Here is a 15,685-nt window from a genome sequence, read left to right as displayed (position 1 = left end):
TTCTGAGGTCGGATTCGGATTCAGCGCAGCAAAAACCTTCGGGTATACTAGGTCTGGTCTCTGGTTCCGGACCTTTGTCAAATTTTATCGGCCTGTGTAATTTTTACAGGTAGGAAAGAAGAAAAAATGTTTTTAAAGCAAAATATTATATATTTATTCATCTATATATGGTTATAATCTTCTATTCACTTAATATTACAAATCTGCATAAAAATATTCATTATTGTTTTCTTGACAACGTATACTAGATATATTTAACTAGTAAAAATACATTTAGCATTTTTGGTACTCGTCATAGACGAATATATTTATTCGTTTTACCTAAACTGATTTTATCGGGGATTTTATAATAATTAATCTTTGTGCACAGCCCACTAAGGTAGATATTTTATATCTAAATGCGAAGAGTTAAATATATGTTTCTCCACTTAGGGAACCAGATATCGAAAATCAACACGCTAAAACCTTGATCCAAATTTGAAAATGTAAAAACTAAAACTTAGGAGGACTCAAGTATAGATGCATTAAAAAGGTTGGTAGAAGCAAAGTAAGAAACAAATTGCTTTCTACATTCTTTTCTTTATCAACGGGGAAAGAATTTTACCGCCTGATTCAAATATTGTATTTTTAATAAAAAAAGGGGGAAAGGGGAAGATTTCCGAGCATAAGGATACCAGTACGAGGTGGATAACAGTACGAACTGAATAATGGGAAAAAGTAATTGGGTTTTGAAGCAAAGCTTCTGTAGTATTTTTTATGAGTATTGATATTCAAAACGAATTTTATCATTACCGTTTTTACCACCCGTGTAGCAATTTTTCAATGGCCCAGACCGGGCCGAGACTTGGCCAAATCTGGCCCAGATCTGGAAAACTAACCTAGGCCTGATCACTAATGAAACACGTGGTCCGATCGAAGCTAGATCTGACACTTGATCTGGCCGCCCAATCAGTACCCGACCTGGCCCTGACCAATTTCCAGTTAAGAGACATTTTTCAAATTTATCATTTTTTTATGATTTTGTTTTAAATAATAATTTGGTAAGAAGCAAAATGAGTAAATTGAACTGTCTTGTTTGTTCAGGTGCCAAATATTAGCACAAATATGATTAAAAACTCAATACATTTTTTATTCTTTTTGACTTCATTCTTTACTATAGCCGCGCCCCTGTCCTTAGCATTTTCAATTATTGTTCTAATGTGCGTCAATGCTTCTTCCGTAATGACAGTGTACGTTGTACAAGCAACCTAAAGAATAGTTTATTATTAATTATTGGTCTGTATATAAAATTAATATAATTTTCAGTTAAGCATCAATTATGTAAAAGATTAAATTTTTACCTAGAATTTTAAGCACTTCATCAACAGTGTTCTGATCCATCCGTTTGATTACATCTAAAATACACAGCTGTATCATTTCACCAGGTTCATCTTCAAGCAATTCTACTAAGCCATCAATGCACTCTTTCAATGAATCCGTTAAATCGAAATTTGACTCTTCTGAATTCGCTGAATCAAAATTTGGTTCGCTTGAATCTAATGATGTGCTATTACCCTGTGAACCTAGGAGTGCCATTTATTATATTATTGTTCTTTTTTTCGAGCATATATGCTTACAATTATTAGTTAAAAGTGTTGGATCAAAGTTCTAATCTCAAAATTCGGTTTCTTCATTTTACTTTATGAACATTTGGAAATTAGATATTGATTTGCTCTGTAGCGCAATTCACTTTTTAGATAGAAATATGCATACGAGGGTGGTCTAAAAATGTATGGCAAAATTTTTTTTCACTTCAGAGGGCAACACACTCCCCACAAAAAAGTTTCCATTTCCGGAGAAAGAAAATCCATAATTTTTATTTGTTCGAAATTCGAATATAAAGACGTTAACATGAGGAAATTTTGAATTTTTGGAAGATTTGATCTCATGCTTCAGGGTTTCATCGGAACGTGCTAGTCTCTTTGCGGATTGAAGAGGAATGTCTACGAAATGAAACCATACTATTAACTTTTAATTCCAATCCACCTTTGCCATTCCCGCAGCACTCCAAATATGACCCAAAAATTAAAAAACTACATTCTTACGTATTATTGTTACTTTTTAGCCATTTCCGCAATATTTTGTTATTGTTTGGGGTAGTATATTTTTCTAAAAACATTATGAAATTATTTAAAGAATTATTTCTTGTTTATTTTCAAAATTTCTAAAAACTGAGGCAGTGATCTCCACTTTTTTCACATTTGTATCCTGTAATACTTTTTTTTGAATGATTACGTCATTTGGATACATTTCTTATAAAGTTTAACAAATTTCTATTTGTTTAAACAACTTTTATTTGCTCAAGCAGTAATGTTTCGGTAACTAAAAAAAGGAAATAAAATAGAACACATTCAATTAATTACGATTTTTAAATTATTTTCGTAAAAGTAATTATTCAAGCAAATGATATTTATTTAAACAATTAAAAAGTGATTAATATATTCTTTCTATACACTATACAGTCAGAAACATAATTGTATGTGTTCTTTTTTATTTCATTTTTTTAATTATCGAAAAAGAACTGCTTAAAAAAATATACATTGTTTAAACAAATAAAAAATTATTAAACGTTAAAAGAAATTTATCAAAATTATGTAATTATTTAATAAAACGTAGCATAAAATACTAATTTTAAAAGAAAGTTGATATCTGAAACTCAATTTTTAGAAATTTTGAAAATAGACAACAAATAATTGTTTAAATCATTACATAATGTTTCTAAAAAAATGCTAAAAAGTAACAATAATACGTAAAAATGTAATTTTTTATTTTTGGGTTATATTTCGGGCGCTACGGGTAGGGTGAGGGTGAGTGGAAATGAAAGTTATATTAAATAATTTTATTTCATAAACTATTCAATACCTGAAAAATTTGTCACGTTTCGATATTCGTATTAATATTGGAATTTCGAAATAAACTAATTACGGATTTTCTTTCGCCGGAAATGATAAGTTGGGGAGGGGGTGTTCTTTCTTGTAGCTTGCAAAATGTTTTTTGGACCACCTTAATGCATACCAAACGAAAAAATGTATAAAAAGATTTAATTGTGAGGTTAGAGCTTATAAGAAATTCTTACTTAAATCTACGTTGACATTTGGAACCTGACTAGCATCTGAGTCCTCATTGGTAGAATTTAAGTCCTCATGATCCATCAGTTCATCATCATTCTCGATTTCATCAACGTTTCGATCTTCTAAAATTCCTGAAACTTGCATTTCGGGTTGCATTCACTTTCTTCTTCATCATCTGCATCACTAGCTATATAATTTTCGGTATACAATCAATAACATGGGCTAAAACGTGCCTAATTTTTTTAAATTGTATACTCTTGAGGCTAGCTTTCGATTCAAGAAATATATTTAATACGATTTATCAATTTACTTACCCTTGTTCACACCAAAAAAAATTGTCTAAAGCAACTAGCATGCGATGCTTTCCAATAACTCGTGGTGTACTATGTTTTGGCATACTGTTCATTGTATTATACACTTAACTCAAATAATAACCATGAATTTGATCCAAAATAAGACACTTCATTTGACAGCAAGGCAATTTCCCTAAATTGGAACTCAGTGGCGTTGCAATACCTGAACCAGTCTAGCTCGGGTCTGGAACATCAAATTATCCCGATCTGGGCCCGAAGATATTAAACCTATCAGGGACAGTTTCGGTAATCTGTAAAATATATGGCGATTCCTGCACGGGCGGTAACTTGCTATTTTTTAATTGAAAAACTGACAAATGTATTTTGGACGTAATGATGCAAATTTTTCCACTACCAGAGTATCATATTTTAAGGGAAATTATTGCTTAAACTATTTTTTCACTGGTTCATTCGATGCATCAAACTCTTAGCTTCAAAACGATGAAATGATGAATCGAGATGAATAAATTCTTGACAGATTAAACTTAAGAATCAAAGTTATTTTTCTACATTTAGGTTGTAAACACAAACAAATAAGTTCTACTAAACAAACAACTGTTCAATAAATAATCAAGTCCATGCCTTTTACCAACACGATCAAATGTGTCTTGTACAATTTTTATAATATATAAAAAATGATCACTGTTTTAATATAAAAATGTTTTTGAATAAAAGTCTTGGTTTACTATTGTTCAACGAATTTATACAGAATGTCATTCGACGATTGATCGGAAAGACTTGAAATGTGAATATTCACTTTATTCCGAAGAGGATCATCTGAATAAAATTGTAACGTGTTATCAAGCATAAAATATAGGATAAAAAGCTAACATAATTCACATGATGAAATAAAATTGAGAATTTTATTTTATTTGGTTCTGAACGCAACTGTTTGGGTGCTGATTAATTAATAATTTCTTTAGTTTATCTTTTTAGGTTTAAAATCGAACAATTTTGTTAAAAAGTCATCTTTTTTAAAAATTGAACTGTTGAGTTGAAAATTTGACATTTCGACAGAATCTTTCTTATGAAAAAAATTCTTAGTTAGGGTACCGCGCTTTATCGCTATGATACTGTTTATTCTAGCGGCTTCTCTCATCCGATACCGCGGCGCAGCGTAATTCTTGGAACGGATAAATCGAATTTTCTGAAATGAAAGGTCGAGTGTATTTTGTAAAAAATTCCTCTCTTTTTAAGTTAATAATTGAATTCTTTAGTTAAAATCCATCTCTTTAGGTATGAAATTAACCTTTTTTGTTGAAAAGCGAACTATTTTGTTGAAAATACAATGTCTCATGAAGAAATTCTGATCGGGATTTAGTAAGGCCCTGGATAGATTTCCCTATTTCTGATCGAAGGCTCATCGGGGAAAATGGAGAGGATCCGACTAGTTATGTAACGCTGTTTTAGCCAGGTTCTAGCTAGAACTTCTGAGCAGGCTCTAAAGAGAGTGCCCTATTATCGCACGAAGATTAGTAGGGTCCCGTTCATACCCTTTCTTTGGCCTGATGAATATTTAATTGATATGACAAAAAAGGTATTTAAAAAATAAATATTAATTGATTGCGAATATTTTGACTTTAAATATTAATGGTCCTACTTATAGTGACCTTCTATTACAAATAAAATTTCTAACGCTCCGGAGTATCGAACACCTACATCGAGACCTAAATCTATCGCCTAGCAGTTGAGAGTCTTAATCATTACGCTAAACTTTCGAGTTGATAGTCTATGAAAAAGCCATACTCATAAGCTAAAGCTCAAAAAATGTTAAACTCTCTTCTTCTAATTAAATATTTATTATTATAAGACTTTATATAAATGTTAAATATACGAAATGTTACAGGAATATCAATATAATAATTTTAAGTAAATAATTTTAATCGATTGAAATGTTTGTTCCTGTACTATTTCGCTTTTTCCCCCTGTAGACTAATTTACAATTTTTTACAATGATAAATACCCTATCAGGTTCTAGTAAAGAATTTCGTGCCCCGTAAAGGTATGGAAAATCTATTTGTATCCTGTTCTTTAAAGAAAAAATGCCATCCTTAAGAAAAACTGTCAATGTTCAGAAAAAATTTCATCTTCTGTCATTGTAAAATGTTGTAAAGTAGTCTACAACAGCAAAAAAATGAAATATAACAGGAAGAAAAATTTCAATTGATTAAAATCATTTTTTTTTTAAATTATTTTATTGATTCTCCTGTTAACAGTTTTTATAATTTTACATGTATATGACGTCGTATAATAATAAATATTAAATTATAGAAAGAGTTAAAATTTTTTTGAGCTGTAGCTTATGAGTATGGTTTTTTCATCGACTATCAACTTGAAGGTTTAGCGTAATGGTTAAGACTCCCGACTGCTAGGCATTAGATTTAGGTATAGATGTAGGTGTTCGATACTCCGTAGCAGTAGAAATTTTATTTGTAAAATAATGTTTAAATATGTAATATATGTAATCACTCTAGATAGGACCATTAATATTTATAGTCAAAATATTCGCAATAAATTAATATTTATTTGTTGAATACCTTTTTTGCCATATCAATTCAATATTCAACTCAATTAAATATTCATCAGATAATAGAAAGGGTCTGAAATTGACCCTACTAATGGTCGGGCGATAAAATGGCACTCTCTTTAGGGCCTGCTCAGAAATTCTAGCTAGAACCTGGCTAAAACAGCGTTGCAAAACTAGTCAGGCCCTCTCCATTTTCCCGACGAGCGCCAGATTAGAAATAGGGAAATCTATCCAGGGCCCTACTAAACCCCGATCGGAATTTCTACATAGGTGGTCGAGCCGGAGCCTGCCGAGCACTGGTCAGGTTAATGTTTTTGTAGAAATGACACATTTTTAAGAGCCTTGACATCATAAAAGATGTGATTATTGAAGCTAGATAAATTATTATTTGAAAATTATAATTTAAAGATTTATTAGATCAGTGAAAGAGAAATGAGCTTTTTTAAGTTCATAAAAAAAACAATAAATATTTTTGAATGATTTAACTTTTTAAATTAAACTGTTATCGATTCTGCTATGTGAAACAACAAAAATGTTACAATTTTTATATACTTCTCTATTTTCAGACAATGTTTAGCCTGCACATTTTTAAATTTACCCCCATATATAGCACCTACTGCTTCTAGCGTCTGCATAGACACTCAGTAATTCTCAGTTTCGTACCTGGAACGAGGATGCTCCTTGCACTCACGTCGCGTCGTCTCCTTGCAGTTCGCAAATAAAATCGAGACTCGCGATTACAATCAACCTTATTTCAATAATTAGTTTGAAAACTCCACTTAGTTCGCGAATAATTATTATTTTAAATTAAAATATACAGTTGTGTACAGAGTTTTTCGTTTCTCCCTTCCTAACCTTAAATTACCACGTGGTTTTCAAATTGCTACGAAATTCTATCATCAGGGATTATAATTCTACTCCAATTTTATTACCGGAATTAGTTCACTTGATTTGACTTTTAAAGTTCACCCTAATCTTAACGATGAGCCTTAAAAGACAAAACAAGTTACCAATTTCTCGCCTGAAGCAAAATTTTTAACCGTTTTGTGGCCAGATCACCCGACCGGATCCCTGATTCGATTCTTACACGGGACTCCAAAATTATTCAAAAGAATTAAACAGAATTTAAAATAATTCAATTATATTCCAAGTAATTCAAATGAATTTAATTTAGTTAAAAATGATAAGGTATAATTAATATTTTCAGAAAAATATAAAAATGATACATAATTCCCAAAATTTTATTTTTTACTGATTCTTTCATTACAATGTATTAGTACTTCTTATATTATAAAACTCGAATTCTACCATTTTCTATAATGGCTTTTATCTTTATTGCTGTTTCATTCTCATCTTTTGCTCAAATGGAATTTAAACATGCTTTTAAGTTATTTAAACTGAACTTTCAGGAAGAACGCAAATATAAATCTCAAAATAGCAAAGTTGTAACTCATTTCCCTGTTTCATTTCCGACAATTTTTAAATATTCATGATTTAGAACAAACTTTACTTACTTAATATTTTAGGCTTTGTCACAGGCGAACGAAAGTTGTTATGGTCGACAAATGAAAACTTAAAATAAGTATTAAAATATACATAACTTTCAAGTGTACAATTCCCAAAACATTTATAGCATTCGATAGTTTCTGCTGTATTCAAATAATTATTATCATTACCCTAAGGCAAGAAAATATTGTTTAAAAGTTTTGTCTTCAAGGAATCAGTAATAAAATTTAAATATTTGAATTTAGCTTAGAACGAAAATTTCGAGAAAAAACGCACGATATATAAAAATTAAAAAAAAATAGTTTACATCTTTTCGAGACTCTTTTGACTTTTTTGTAACTTCTATGGTTTAAGTAAATAATTGCGAATTTTTATTTTTCAGAAAAAGAAATACAATTTTCTCTTTCCCGACATTTGGGCACAAGATGAAAATGAAGATGGTGTAGATGCAGCAATAGTTAATAAAACTATTTATTCAAAATTTGGACGCACTAATGCTCATACTCATCATTTGGTAAAAAAATCGGTTGCAGTTCCGAATAACTGAATTCTCTGATTTTATTTAAACTCTGCATACTTATGTACTTGGATGCGCTGATTACGAATTTGATATTGCAAATTGGCGACTAGGCCATCTTTATGATGAAACCATGAAAACCCCATAAAAGTCATATTTGCGTTTCTCTAAGCCAATATGCAACATTTCGCATAATGTTCTTTACAAAAGTTGTACCGCCCAATCAGATACATATTTTTTGTTTCGAATATTTCTTTCTGCGAGTAATATTTTCCGAGAAAATGAATGATATATCGATTTTCATGGTAAAAAACCCATAAACATCATGGATTTTTGAGTTTATCTCAGCCAATACACAAAATTCTGCAAAATTTTTCAGTCAAAAGTTGTAGATCTCATTGAGATCCAAGTTTTCTTTTTAGGGCATTTTTTCCCCACGAGTGATAATTTCCGAGACAATTAGTGATATATCTAACGATCAACTATTTCGGTACTGTGTAATACCGTGGCAACAGGCCCTAAGTGGCGACAAGAGTAATTAAGCACCTCTGTGACTGATTACAGAAATAATGCTGGTAAAATCCCTACCATTTCCCCCTACCCATTTCCAGCGTCTCGTGGGAAGCAAAAAGGCACCACTGTGAGTGACTACAGAAATAATGTTGGTCAAATACCTACCCCTTTTCCAGGTCCCGTGTGGGGGGAGGCACACCTGTGACTAGTCAAATAAATAATGTTGGTCAAACCCCTACCCCTTTTCCAGATACCGTGGGGCGGGAAGGAACCCCTGTGACTAGCTACAGAAATAATGCTGGTCAAACCCCTATCGCTTTGTAACGTCTTGTGTTACGCGGCAAAGCATCCCTGTGACTGATTACAGACATAATATTGGTCAAACACCTACCTGTACACTCGATCTTCTTTTTTCATAGTATGTCCATTGGTTTCGGCTTGGCACCCAATTCACTCTCTATCAAGAGCAACCATGCAGATCTCCCTACAAAAAGAGAAGCGGTCTGCAATAGTTTCCCGCGAAATCTACTGAGCGTTTACGATGCTGCTTTCTCGGATCGTTTCTTCAAAATTAAACCCTACAGCGAAACAGTATGAAATGAGCATGCAGGCCGCTGCGGAAATGTGACACCTCTCAAACCACGTATTTTGCGCAACGGTATTAAAATGACGGCACTTGCCTGCTTTATAACTCAAGAACTGACCGCAAATCATTTCAGATTTCAAAAAAATCATCTTATTGTGTTTTGAGAAAAATCGTTCAGTTGGAATAAGTTCGATTTGTCGCAACCACTGAAGTGTTTTTTTCTCTTTTTTTGGAGAATCATACTTACACTGAAAATATTATATTATTCAACCATCTTGATTAAAACTCGGGGGAAGGAAACCTAAAAAAAAAAAAATGCACGTACGAAACACACGTCCGTAAGTACTAAGAGCGCGGACGGTAGATAAAGACCTGTTGCTTATAGCATTAAAAGCTATTACAATTCATCAGATGCATCACTAATTTTATCAAAAAATATTACTCATAGAAAAAAATGTTAAAACAAAAAAATGTGCATTTCAATGAGATCTACAACATTTATTGAAAATATTTTGCGAAATTTTGTATGTTGGCTGAGCTAAGCGCAAAAACCTTGATTTGGAGGTTTTCTTTTCATAAAAATCTATGTATCACTAATTTTCGCGAAAACTATCACTCGCAGATAAAAGTGTCTAAAGCAAAAAATGTGTAACCTGGTGAGCTATACAACTTTTTTCAAAACATTCAGCGATATTATGCGTATTGGTTTAGATGAACGCAAAAAGTTATGATTTTTATGGGGTTTTTTTTAATGAAAATCGATTATAATTAATTTTCGCGAAAATTATCACTCTTACAAAAAAAATATATGTTACAAAAAATATGTATTTTAATGAAATCTATAAATTTTGTTTAAAAGATTATGCAAAATTTTGCATTTTGGCTTAGATAAACGCAAAAAACCATGATTGTTATGATTTTTTCATGGTGTTACGATGAAAATCGCCTTCTCGCCAATTTCGTCTACCATATTCGTTATTAGCGAGTAAAAATACGTAAGTATACGAAGTTTTAAGAAAATCGGAGAATTCAGCTATTCGAAACTTTATCCAAAAAATCGGTTCATTACATTGGTGTAATAAGCTTCAGCTACAATCCGTTGAGAATCTAAGCATGCAACCTTTACTCCATTTATTTAAACGTTACTTTGAATTAAGGACACAAAACAGCATTAGAAGAAAACCAAACTCATTCAAGATGAAACTAAACCTTGCTGTATCATTTCGGGATTCGAACCAGGGTTGGTCAGTTACGCGTAACTCGAGCGTTTTATACGTATAATACGTTTTTGACGTAATATACGTCGAAAACCGTAGAAAACAGTAGAAAACTCCTGTAAAGTAAGGTGCGTTTTCAAGATGGCCGACTTGCAAAATCAGGGTCAGCAGTGTTAACAAGTGCATAAACTCATTTTTTAAATTTAATAATTATTAGGAACTCTGTAAAATGCGTTATAGTAATTGACAATAATAATTATGCCTGGGCTGGTAAGAAATACCCTACATCATAATGGAATTCTATGGAAGGATTTGTTTTTCGAGAGGAAGAAAAGACAGAAAACTAATTATAACCTAATTATAATTATAACTGCAAACTGCTTTAATATTTATTTAAATTCAAAGAATTTTTAAATATTGGTATTTGTTACAAGATTTACGAGACCAATAAAATAAAATAAATAATATAACACGAATTGATAAACTTAAAACTCTGAAAAATTATCTAAAATGCTAGATTCTGCAGTCTTGTGAATTACGCTATCACAAATGATGCACAAAGCAGCATTTTTCTTTTCTCGACTTCAATGAATTGATAGGACAATTGGTCCCACATTTTTCGTTAGACCCCTTCGATATATGTTTTTACTATGTACTGTAATGAAAACATAAAAAACGGTCACGGCAATCACAACTTACATCAAGAAAAATAGATTATTTGAGGTATTTTTCGATGTTGACGCGTGCGCAATGAAAGTTTTCATTTGAACGTAATATGCATCAAAACGCTTAGAAAACTAAAGGGGTAATATACGCGTTAATATACGCGTAGAAAACCACGTAAAATACGTAGAATACGTAAACAACCCTGATTCGAACCCAAGACAGGCTCTCAGGCAAATCAAGTGTAACCAAACCTCATTTTGACTAATGTCGATCGGTAGGTTTAACGCCGAGGACGTTTGCGCGTATTCAATAGTTGTACTCGAATGTGTACCTTCACAACTCGACTGCCAAGGAAACCGGCTGAACTCGGGAGGTGGTTTTCTGCAGGTTTTATCTCCCCTGGCAAAACTTCTCGGCAAATGCGAGTACTTCTAATAAAGTTTAATGCAGCCGGAGGTTATCACTGCTTATGATTAAATTCATATAGTGATTCTAAGACCACCTCAAAAAAAAACGTTTACAGGCCCATATTCAGTGAAGTATACTAGTCGGGAAATGTATGTCCTCATTTTAAAGGTCTTGAATGATATTTAAGCAGCTAGGGTCACCCGTGAATAAACCTTTTTCACCTGAGTGTTAAAATAAGGATATAGTACAATAGGTTTTCAACGGAATTGTTGCGGGACCTTAATTTCTAATTACAATTCCTCAAAATTGTACTACGTTTAAAAATATAAGCCTTTCAAAAGTTGTTCGATATTAACTGGATAACATCTAAAAGAATATCAAGTTATTGTTGATTTCCTCGTAATAATTTTTTTCTCAATAAATCAACTTTGGAATAAAAATAGTATGTTTTAATAAATAAATTTAAAAACTTTAAAGCAATTATTTTTATTTCGCAAAATGTGAAAACGGTTGTTATTGTTAGGAAATAATTAATAACATTATCTAAAATAGACGACTTAATCATTGCTTTTTGTAGAATTATGGCTCGAATGGATAAGTAATTAGGTGAACGTAAGCAACTAATGTACGTCCTGATAGCGTGTTAATTAATTTAATCGAATAATAATCCATTTAAACAAGTAGAAATCGCTCGCGTGCCGTCGCATCGCTTGAGTACCATCCACAAGCATCGTGGTCAACCAGTCTTTGTCAATGGGGTAGCCCACGTTTCACCGCATTATTAATTGGGCGGCGTATACCATATATGCCATAGTAAAGCAATAACATTAGCGAAATAATATTATAACGCTATCATGTTGGCCAGCGGAAGCTATTGAGGCACAACCAAAATTTACCTTGGCACGGTCAACAAACCCCGGAAAATCTAGATTGGTTATAATTAGACCTGGTGCGTTTTATCAAAACCGACCTCGGCCAGAAATTGAATGAGGGTAATTAAGTGCATTATGCCCACAGAGATAGACTCTATATTGATGCTGTTTTGCGCGGTTTTGCAATGCTGCGCTGTCAAATTCATCTGTCAATTCCTATATTAGGGCGCAGCGTAAAATAAAAATATCAGAAAATGAGTTTCTGTGCAAAAAAAACTAGGGTTTCCTTGCTTCAGGCAATTTTTTTTAATAATTGATTTTGAACTTCACTAATATTCGCACTCTTGATCAATGTGAAAACTGAAAAATAATTGAATTGATTTCCATATTTGTTTTGCTCAATATCAACCTATTATGGAAGAAAACTTTATTTATTTCTGTGTGGTGTTCTAATCTTTTTAGATGAACCGATCACACCTGACTTCGCTTACTAAGAGATCAATCGCTTTCTAGTCGCTATTTTGTATTCAAACCATTAGTTTTCGATGCTCTGAAAAGGAATATGATGATTTTTCGAATTTCAAATTTTCGGTTTTGAAAATCTTATAGAAATGTATTCAATGGACATGCATACACTATATTCAGTTGAACAAAGTTTTCTTTTCATTTAAAAACATCAAAACTCCAAAATTTTTGCATTTATAGCTTCTAAACTAAATTTTATGAAAAAATACTTTATATAAGTATTGTAGAGAATATTTCTCTAGAAAAAAACCATATTGAAAATTCCATTAATCGGACGTTTCCCTCCTTTCTCAATTCGAACTGCTCATCCGTCCTATTAACTTCAAAAGTAATCTTAAATGATAGGTATAAGTATTAGTCCTTGTTATTAAACTGTTATAGTCAATATTCCTTATTTCACTCAACCATTTTTTAAAAGTACAATACATAGATTTCAAATTTCTATGGAATAATTTAAATAGCCCAAAAATAATAAATTATCATTTATACAAAATAATCTCAACAAAAACGCGAACTATGAAAAAAAAACCGCCAAGCATACATATGAATTTTAATATTTTTTTATTTATGTTTTAGGTTTTGGTTTGACCAAATAACCTTCAATTGACGCTTTAGAGAAGTAGAAAAAAGTCGTTTGGGCAGTCTGTAATATAATAATTTATTATCCTTATTATTATCAGGTTGGTGCATTTATTTTTATCATTTAATAACAGCGCATATAATGTAGTTATATACTTTTAATAATGTGTCTTATTAAAATATACTTTCATTCTTACAGTATGTCGGAGCAGTGCTGCGGAACAAACGTGCTGTTTAAATAAGCACGACGGGAATACTAGATTGATCTAAAATTTATAGCTCCTACTGCACTCCCCTTTCTCACTCTTCCCATATGAATTTCTTGATCCTCGGTAGTATAGCAAGGCTAGAACCGAGTAATTTATGCTTTACCCCAAAAGGGGGCTTAATCGTATAATAATAATAATAATAATTTCAAACTGAAGCGAGCACTACCTTAGTTCAATTATTAATTATGAGCAGAATGAAAGTCAGATAATATTACAAAAATAATCATCAATGAGAATTAGAGGAGTTTAAAATGTTCGTATTTCTCTCAGGATTTAATATATCCACTTACAAGCATTCAGATAACTCAACAAAAGTGTGACCCGAGCATCATGTTAAACGAGAGTAAATTTACATGTGATATCAGATAGTACGAGTAAGCATGGGTTTTAATTATTTCCTCGAGATGAGATTTCACCGCGGTAGCTATTGAGCGTTAGTCTGATGTAAATTCCGGGATCCCGGCTAATCGGCATAATTCCACGAAATCCGTAATGGACTTTGGAATCGTAGAACGTTAGTGAGCGTTAGCTGCAACAACTCCGACGGCAAATTAGATCTTCCTGTTCACGCGGTGACCAACTCTAAAGAGCTTAATGCAATAGATTTTGCCGACTGTCCACGAAATCTGATCGAAGAGAATTGCTTGGATCTACATTTCGTCCTGTGATAGATATACTCAGTGCCACGTGAATAAGATTCAAGACAGATAGTTAGATAGTTTCCCCAAATTGAAATCGCCTAAGATACTACTGCAAACACTCTAGCTTCAAATCAAATACAAAACGAATATTGATACAAATTCCCTTGACACGCTCTATTATTAAGTCCAATACTACGGTACTTCTGAAGATGGGTTTTATTTACACTTGGAGTTGGACGGCGATATTTAAGAAAATGTGTTTTCATCTCTACTGATCTGCATCTTCCAATATATAATTTTTTCGGAAAAAAGATTGGTCATAGGTAATTTGGACCTACTCTATTAATTGGAGCAAAAAAAATTAATAATTTTAATTGTAGATATACTTTATATACGCGCATACCAATTAAGGCCAATTACAGATTAAAGAAACACTTTATCTACATTTCACAGTGCAATTATTAAATAAAATAATTGATATATATTTCTTATAATTTTTAATTTAAATTTAAAACTTTAATTTATTACGTGTGATCGTAAATTGATGTAGATAGGTTTTTTAGCCCGACAATTTGAAACAAACAGGACAAGAATCAGGACGAAGAACGTCTCTATGTATACATAAGTTTTTACTTCAGTCAGCGCGAGTGAATGATTTACAAGCAAACAAATACCTATCTAATAGATATGTTTTTCGTGGGAGTTTCTAGGTGCTCAGCCGAACCCGCAGTACTGGAATTCGTGTAGATAGACCTTTAGTAGATAGGTAGATAGAGCCTTTGTTCTACAGTATTTTTCTAGATTTCGCAAAAATCTGTGTAAGCTAATTAGGGTGCAATTATCTGTGAATTTAATTAGGATTTAGACCTCTTGTACAGATGAATCAATTTTTCATTACAAATCCAACTATATAAAAAGCTAATTTATTCAAAAGAACGGCAAAATATGACGCCCTAAATCTGAATTCGATCAAAACGACTATTTAGAAAAGAAAAAGCCATATAATAATAAAGAATAAATTCTTTGAATGAAAATTAATGTATAGGTACCATACTTAATTCAATCTCACATAAAGAAAAAAAAGTTTTGATTCGAAACCAAAAGTGAGAAAGTTTCAAAGTGTAACATAAAGAAGACCAGCTCCGTTAAAAACTAGCATAGCTTGAAATCTTTAAAACGGACTACTTATTGAACTACAAGTTAGACCCAATGTAGTCTTGAAAGTAGTCGGTAGCAATAATATGAGCTAACATCAAGCCACTGCATGGTTTATAAACTAGTTGTTAGCTAGACGGTAGGCTAACATCAAGCCGCTGTATAATCTTCAAAGTAGTTTGTAGCCAAAGTGTGGGCTTGCATCAAGTCGTTTTATAAATTGAAAAGAAGTGCTAAATAT

General features: G+C 32.1%; 1 long non-coding RNA gene across 1 annotated transcript in view; it reads left to right on the top strand.

Annotated features, from left to right (window-relative positions):
* LOC117169583 overlaps positions 1-14,683 on the top strand; it is a 33,918-nt gene extending 19,235 nt beyond the window's left edge. Inside the window, exons 2-3 of the long non-coding RNA XR_004466681.1 lie at positions 13,377-13,480; positions 13,579-14,683. This is a non-coding gene — a long non-coding RNA (uncharacterized LOC117169583). The remainder of the gene's footprint in view (positions 1-13,376; positions 13,481-13,578) is intronic.
* Positions 14,684-15,685: the final 1,002 nt, after the last annotated feature.

This window comes from Belonocnema kinseyi, chromosome 3, assembly GCF_010883055.1.
Source record: "Belonocnema kinseyi isolate 2016_QV_RU_SX_M_011 chromosome 3, B_treatae_v1, whole genome shotgun sequence".
Taxonomy (NCBI): Eukaryota; Metazoa; Arthropoda; class Insecta; order Hymenoptera; family Cynipidae; genus Belonocnema; species Belonocnema kinseyi.
The sequence above is the reverse complement of the archived record's forward strand: the minus strand, read 5'-3'. Positions and strand labels throughout refer to the sequence as shown.